The 7,848-nt window shown below is 38.4% G+C and overlaps 1 pseudogene; it reads right to left on the reverse strand.

Annotated features, from left to right (window-relative positions):
- Positions 1–1,596: 1,596 nt before the first annotated feature.
- Positions 1,597–7,324, reverse strand: LOC132123255 (olfactory receptor 52K2-like; annotated as a pseudogene).
- Between the last annotated feature and the right edge of the window lie 524 nt (positions 7,325–7,848).

Genomic DNA, 7,848 nt, shown 5'->3' on the forward strand with positions numbered 1-7,848 from the left:
GACTATGAACGTATGTTACACAATGCATGACATTCAGTACACAGATTACACACCATATTATTAAATCAGACAAGCAAGCAGAATAGCCCAGAATATGAACGTAACCTGGTAAACTGCACTTAGCGTAGGCTATCCCTCATAGAAACAAAGAGTTCTATTTTAAACTTGGACTCAAGTTCAAATAGGCTACAGTCAGCTTTGTTGCACACAAACAGAACCAGAACACAAAATAAAGTCTGAGCCTGCTCCTCTCTCATCCAACACTGTCATCAGTCCCTCCTTCAGTTCTCCTTCCGAAGCTCCTATGCGGGACTCGATACCGGTGAATGACTCAGGTTCCCTCGCTCCGTTCCAACGGCTCTCACACAGTGTTTTACATTAACCATTTTTGTATGTCCCAAAACCGTGCCATAATAAGCATGCACTGACTATTTCTCCAATTTCAAAACAAAACTATAAAAACCACTCCATTGTGAACTTATGGAGCTGTATGAACCCCACTACAAGCTGTAAATTAAACAGGAAGTGTATGTCCGAGCTCAGCTTGTTTTGCGAGAGAACCCAAATGTTTTGCGAGAGAACATAAAAGTTTTGTGAGGGAACAAAAATAATTTTGTGAGAGAATGCAAAGTTTTGTGAGGGAACGCAAATATTTTTGCGAGAGAATGCAAAGGTTTTGCGAGGGAACGCAAAGTTTCTTGAGGGAACGCAAAAAAACACCATTAATTTTTTCTCTCACTCTGTGTTTTTCCCACCACTAAGGCTTTCTTGGGGCACCATGCTATTGTGAAAGATCCATCCACAAACAATTATTAAAATGAAAGTTATTAATTAATCTTGAATAATGTTAAATCTTCATATTCATGCTTCTAATACTTCAACTATCTTAAGGTCAGGCAGCTTATTTCATATTCTAGTTTGTCATCATTTTGGCAAATATTTTCATTTGTCACGCTTCCTACATGACTAGATCAGAAATTTGAATGAATATGAATATAATATAAGTCAAAAAGCCCAAACAAATGGGCTCACCAATCACCATTATGATGACTTCAAAATGACTAGTAAACAACTAAATTTCTCACAGTGGCTCATTTAAAGACAACTTTATAATGTGAATTTGCAGTAAAAAAAGAGCAGTAAATTACTGTGATGTTAGCATCATTCTACTGTTCATTCAAAGTCATCTGTATCATCTTTTTTTTTTTGTCGGATAGAATACATTATAAATGAGATGAGAAAATTATAAAAATGTTGATAAAAAATAGATGTTCAGCATGTTTCAAATAGTAATCTTTATTTATGACTTTAAAGTGCTCATTATCATCATACCATATATCATAATATCTATTTTATCATATAATAAAATATGATTATTATAATATTCAGGGCCGGCTCTAGGTTATTTGGTGCCCAAGGTGCCATTGTAAAGTGTTACCTTCTAATCTTTTTTATTTAAACAAGAAAAAAAAAGATTATCGTAGTAACAACTAGCTAGTGTACTTTGCAAAACATGACTGCCAACCTTAGTTTTACAACTCAGAATGTACAACTCAAAATTTTGAGCTGCCTCCTCTATGAAGCTTGAAAAATGTCTTAAGTTACACATCTTACAACAGTTTGCCTTTGGTAAAATGTATGACAAAGTTTTCTCATTAAAGCTTGCTTTATTGCTTGAGTTCTCATCCCATAAAGGACTGGGTTTATTAATGGGGAAAGCATAAGGAAATACAAAGATAGTATTACACGAATTATGTAGGGCACATGTCTCATATCAAATCGGCTTTGCAAAAGTTCAAAGGAACTCCCAATAATAAAGTTAAATAATGCAATTAGATGTGGGACACATGTGCTAAAAAGTTTGACTCGTCCTCTTTTTGACAGTTTCAAACAGATTAAGGTGATTTTTACATAAGAGTAGATAATTATAAAAAATGGCAGTACGACCACAAAGACAATTATTGTTGAGCCATATATGTTGTAATATAAAATATCAGAGCATGCTAATTTCACTATCGAGTAATTATCACAGTACACTTTTTCAATGATGACTCCACAAATGTCAAAGTTTGCTGTAAGTGAAAGAGAGATGGTCACTCTGGAAAAAAGGGCAAAAGCCAAGTTAGTACAATACCCAAAATCACTTTTCTAGGGGTTACTATTTTGTCATAATTTAAAGGATAGCATATAGAAATATACCGATCATAAGCCATAACTGTTAGGTTTGCTATGTCACAACTAACATAGGTATATATAAAGTAGATTTGCACAAGACAAGAAAACCATGTTATTTGATAATCTTCCATCAAGAATCTAGCTATGATAAAAGGTAAAACTGCTGTGCCTCCATATAAATTTATACAAGCTAAATTGCAGATAAACAAGTACATTGGCTTATGTAGTTTTCTTTCAAGACATACTATACAGATGATCAGTCCATTAGCAATGATGATGACTGGGCAAAGTAAACCTAGCACAACAACAAAAACATATTTCAGATCATGTATTTTGTTATATGCATCCAGTGTGAAGGAAATATTACGAGTTGCAATTTGTAGCATGGCCCTGTAGATACAATACAACAATATAATTAAAATGAGGTTAAAGAAATGATATATTAATATAAAATTGATTATTCACATATGATTTTGCAGAATATAATTTCTCACCAAAAACAATAAATAATAATAATTCTTCATAAAATTTAAATTGATAGTATTACAATTTATAATGTGTCAGTCAAGCATCAGTTTGAAGACAGTCTCTCTTCATCTGTTTGAAAATGAATGTTGAATTTGTGGTATGGGGCTGTATTTATTTCTAGGCCCTTGAACAATGTCATGCCCAGGTTAGGCTCTCCCTCCATACACACACAAATTTCCAAATCACCAGAGTACTAATCACGCTCACCTGATAATCACTGCACATAATCACAAAGCCCCCAGAAGTCACACTGTAGCTGTGTCTCATTTCTAAGGATGCATCCTAATTAGGACGTATCCTCTGAAAAAAGCGCTCAACAGAGTGTCCTAGATTAAAAGTAGATTTAAAAGAATATACCTTCATATCAGATGCCCATATCAGAATGCATTATTTTGCTATGCCATCACACTTACAGTGTCATTACACACACACCTCTCGCACACTTTTAGGGTGCTTCACTTGGTTCGCTCGCCTGGTCCGAACTCGAGTCTTCTCAGTCACGCTTATCAGGAAAGTGAGTAAAACACTCAACGAATACACATTTTCATCAAATAATACGTCATTAATAGCGCTTCACTTCCGTGATTTGGTATGATTGCGTTCACATCAGCAGCGAACCATACCAGAGTTCACATGAACCGTACCCTAGACCACCGTTTTTAATCGGACTTGGGTATGGTTTGTGGGTGCAAAAAATGAACCAAACTCTGACATCAATCGAACCCGGGTGCACACCAAAAGTGTTAGTGTGAAAACATCCTTAAATGAAAATGATTTCTGAGGTGAATGTTAGTAGATTTGTAAACAGAGTAAAAAAAAGAAAAGTATTTTGCAATAATTCACGAGTACACAAATACATATTAGATCAAGTGTATTAATGAATATTTGGCATGTTGTCTGGGAAAGGGCTCTGAGGTCAGGAATGGCCAGAACCCAGAGTACCCACTGTATAAGTGTAGTTATAACTCAAAGTGAGAAGATGGTGTGGTGGAGGGATGTGATACACCATCGATGGATAGAGGTAAGTTTGCTGTATTTAAACCTCTCGGTGATGATTAACTTGAATGTGCACCTTTTGTGTTAATTAGGCTAAGTATCTGACATGCTCCTCCTGACCTTTGTTAATAAAACATTTTATGAATTCACACTTGCATACACAGCAAAATCTCCAGTGTTAATTTAACACTCTGAGTGTGGACACATAAACTCTGAAGCAGTGTTAAAAGTAACACTGAAGCAGAGTTGAAGTTAATGAGATAATTAAGAAGTTAATTGAGTTATGATTGACCATTATTGAAGACACCTGATGTTAACAAGCAGAATCACCAAACGAGAAAATCACAATTTGTGTGTCACCATTATAGTGGTCAGTGTTTGCTTTAGTTGGGATCTTGACTTGTAACTTTTTATTTTTCAAATTCGTGTGTCAAGCCAAGAGCAAAAATCATCGGGTGGTGATAATTATGTTTTAATGTAATCGTTTGCTTGACCTTAATCACTGAACTCATTTACAGTCTTTTCTCTTCTTATCGATTGTGACAGCTTTGATTCCACAACGAAAGAGTCTGTATTTTCTATACATTTTGTAGGTATCTCTTGTGATTCTGTGATTCTGATTTTTTTTTATATTAAAGACTTTTAATTTTAGGCACACACAAGAATCAGCATATGAATCTCAACAATGGTAACAAACAGCATATTCAGATAAACAGATCTACTCTGAACATCACAAAACTCCATCGGTGATAGAATGGAGAAAAAAACCTTGGGAGAAACTAGGCTCAGTTGGGGGGCCAGTTCTCCTCTGACCAGACGAAACCAGTTGTTCAATTCCAGGCTGCAGCAAAGTCAGATTGTGCAAAAGAATCATCTGTTTCCTGTGGTCTTGTCCTGGTGGTCATCTGAGACAGGGGATCTGTATCTGGGGCTCTAGTTGTCCTGGTCTCCGCTGTCTTTCAGGGATGTAGAGGTCCTTTCTAGGTGCTGATCCACCATCTGGTCTGGATACGTACTGGATCCGGGTGACTGCAGTGACCCTCTGATCTGGATACAGACTGGATCTGGTGGCTACGGTGACCTCGGAAAAAGAGAGAAACAGACTAATATTAGCGTAGATGCCATTCTTCTAATGATGTAGCAAGTACATCGGGTGGTATGGGAAGTGTTCCCGGTTCCGGTTTACCTAATTAATGCAGCCTAAAAATACTTTAACGGATTTGGATATTAAAAGCATATTAGTATGTTATGTGTAAGCCAGGTTAAAGAGATGGGTCTTTAATCTAGATTTAAACTGCAAAGAGTGTGTCTGCCTCCCGAACAATGTTAGGTAGGTTATTTCAGTTCAGAGTTTAGGCGCCAAATAGAAAAAGGATCTGCCGCCCGCAGTGGATTTTAATATTCTAGGGATTATCAAATTGCCTGAGTTTTGAGAACATAGCGGACGTAGAGGATTATAATGTAAAAGGAGCTCATTCAAATACTGAGGTGCTAAACCATTCAGGGCTTTATAAGTAATAAGCAATATTTTAAAATCTATATGATGTTTGATAGGGAGCCAGTGCAGTGTTGACAGGACCGGGCTAATATGGTAATACTTCCTGGTTCTAGTAAGAACTCTTGCTGCTGCATTTTGGACTAGCTGTAGTTTGTTTACTAAGCGTGCAGAACAACCACCCAATAAAGCATTACAATAATCTAACCTTGAGGTCATAAATGCATGGATTAACATTTCTGCATTTGACATTGAGAGCATAGGCCGTAATTTAGATATATTTTTGAGATGGAAAAATGCAGTTTTACAAATGCTAGAAATGTGGCTTTCTAAGGAAAGATTGCGATCAAATAGCACACCTAGGTTCCTAACAGATGACGAAGAATTGAAAGAGCAGCCATCAAGTCTTAGACAGTGTTCTAGGTTATTACATGCAGAGTTTTTAGGTCCTATAATTAACACTTCTGTTTTTTCAGAATTTAGCAGTAAGAAATTACTCGTCATCCAGTTTTTTATATCGACTATGCATTCCATTAGTTTTTCAAATTGGTGTGTTTCACCAGGCAGCAAAGAAGTATAGAGCTGAGTATCATCAGCATAACAGTGAAAGCTAACACCATGTTTCCTGATGATATCTCCCAAGGGTAACATATAAAGCGTGAAGAGTAGCGGCCCTAGTACTGAGCCTTGAGGTACTCCATACTGCACTTGTGATCAATATAATACATCTTCATTCACTGCTACGAACTGATGGCGGTCATTTAAGTACGATTTAAACCATGCTAATGCACTTCCATTAATGCCAACAAAGTGTTCCAGTCTATGCAAAAGAATGTTGTGGTCAATTGTGTCAAACGCAGCACTAAGATCCAATAAAACTAAAAGAGAGATGCAACCACGATCAGATGATTAGAGCAGGTCATTTGTAACTCTAAGGAGAGCAGTCTCAGTACTATGATACGGTCTAAATCCTGACTGGAATTCCTAACATATGCCATTTTTCTCTAAGAAAGAATATAACTGTGAGGAAACCACCTTTTCTAGTATCTTGGACAGAAAAGGGAGATTCGAGATTGGTCTATAATTAACTAGTTCTTTGGGTTCAAGTTGTGGTTTTTTGATGAGAGGCTTAATAACAGCCAGTTTGAAGGTTTTGGGGACATATCCTAATGACAATGAGGAATTAATATTAGTCAGAAGAGGATCTATGACTTCTGGAAGCACCTCTTTTAGGAGCTTAGATGGTATAGGGTCTAACATAAATGTTGTTGGTTTAGATGATTTAACAAGTTTATACAATTCTTCCTCTCCTATAGTAGAGAATGAGTGGAACTGTTCCTCAGGGGGTCTATAGTGCACTGTCTGATGCGATACTGTAGCTGACGGCTGAATGGTTGCAAGTTTATCTCTAATAGTATCGATTTTAGAAGTAAAGTAGTTCATAAAGTCATTACTGCTGTGATGTTGGGAAATGTCAACACTTTTTGAGGCTTTATTTTTCGTTAAGTACAATAAATATCACATACTTTAAGACTTATACTCAATTAATATTCTAAACGGTGACTTCAGCTTCTATCAAAGTAACTTTCTGGTAAGATATCTGTAGTTTTACTTGAGTATGACTTTCAGGTTCTTTACTCACCACTGGTGAGTAGATCGTTGATCGGGCACATGACACAGAGCTGGTCTAAAAACACTGTGGTAGGCCTTAACACATTACCATAAAAACAGGATGGCCAGGATAACTGGAAGTGGAGGAACTGGTGAGGCAGAGCCAGCACAGATGTTTACCGAGGTGGAGCAGAGTGCCAGGGCAGGGCAAGCGGCCAGGGTGGAGCTGGTAGAGCAGGAAGTCAAGGATGAGCAGGATGGAGCTGTGGACAACCAGGGCGAAGCAGGATGAGCTGAAGACCATTAGGGAGGAGCAGAAGAGCACCAGGGCTGTGTAGACTGGTCTGAAGATCTGCACAGTGGAGCAGATGACCACCACAGCAAAGCAAGCAAAGCTTAAGACCACCAGGGCACAGAAGGCAGAGCAGAAGACCACCAAGGTGGAGCAGCTGGGTCAAGAACACTCGTGGCCATAACACTGGCATCAGGAAACAGGGAGAGTTTAAAGATGGGGTCCATGGTCCTAAAAGAGGTGACAGGGAACAAAAAGTGCGTGGGGATGAGGGGATGGGATGATTCTGGAGTGGACTCAGGGACTGGATTGTGTACTGGAGCGGACTCAGGACTGGAGTGGATTCTGAATCAGAGTTTGGAAGTAGTGGGCATCACCACCTCGGGAGGTTCTGCAGTGGAAGCTGCCACCTCTGGGAAATTACGATGGTGTATGCGGCTCAAACACACTGAATAGCCGTGGCTATTACATGAAGGACAGAGAGCACAATCTCTATATCCGAGACAGCTGGAGCTGTGACGGCAAACCAGAGAGCGTTGAGGTTTGCGGGACTGAGTGTGTGATGGCGACTGCTGTTTTACAGTACACAGAGACAGCATCGCTTGAGAGCGCTAAAATTACCATGCTTGGGAGTGTTGAAACTGCGTTGCTTGGGAGTGCTGAATCTGTGTGGCTGGACAGCACTGAAACTGCATGGTTTGAGAATGCTAAGGTCACAGGCTAGGATCCTCCACACTGGATGCCAATCTCA

Source organism: Carassius carassius, chromosome 41 (assembly GCF_963082965.1).
Source record: "Carassius carassius chromosome 41, fCarCar2.1, whole genome shotgun sequence".
NCBI lineage: Eukaryota > Metazoa > Chordata > Actinopteri > Cypriniformes > Cyprinidae > Carassius > Carassius carassius.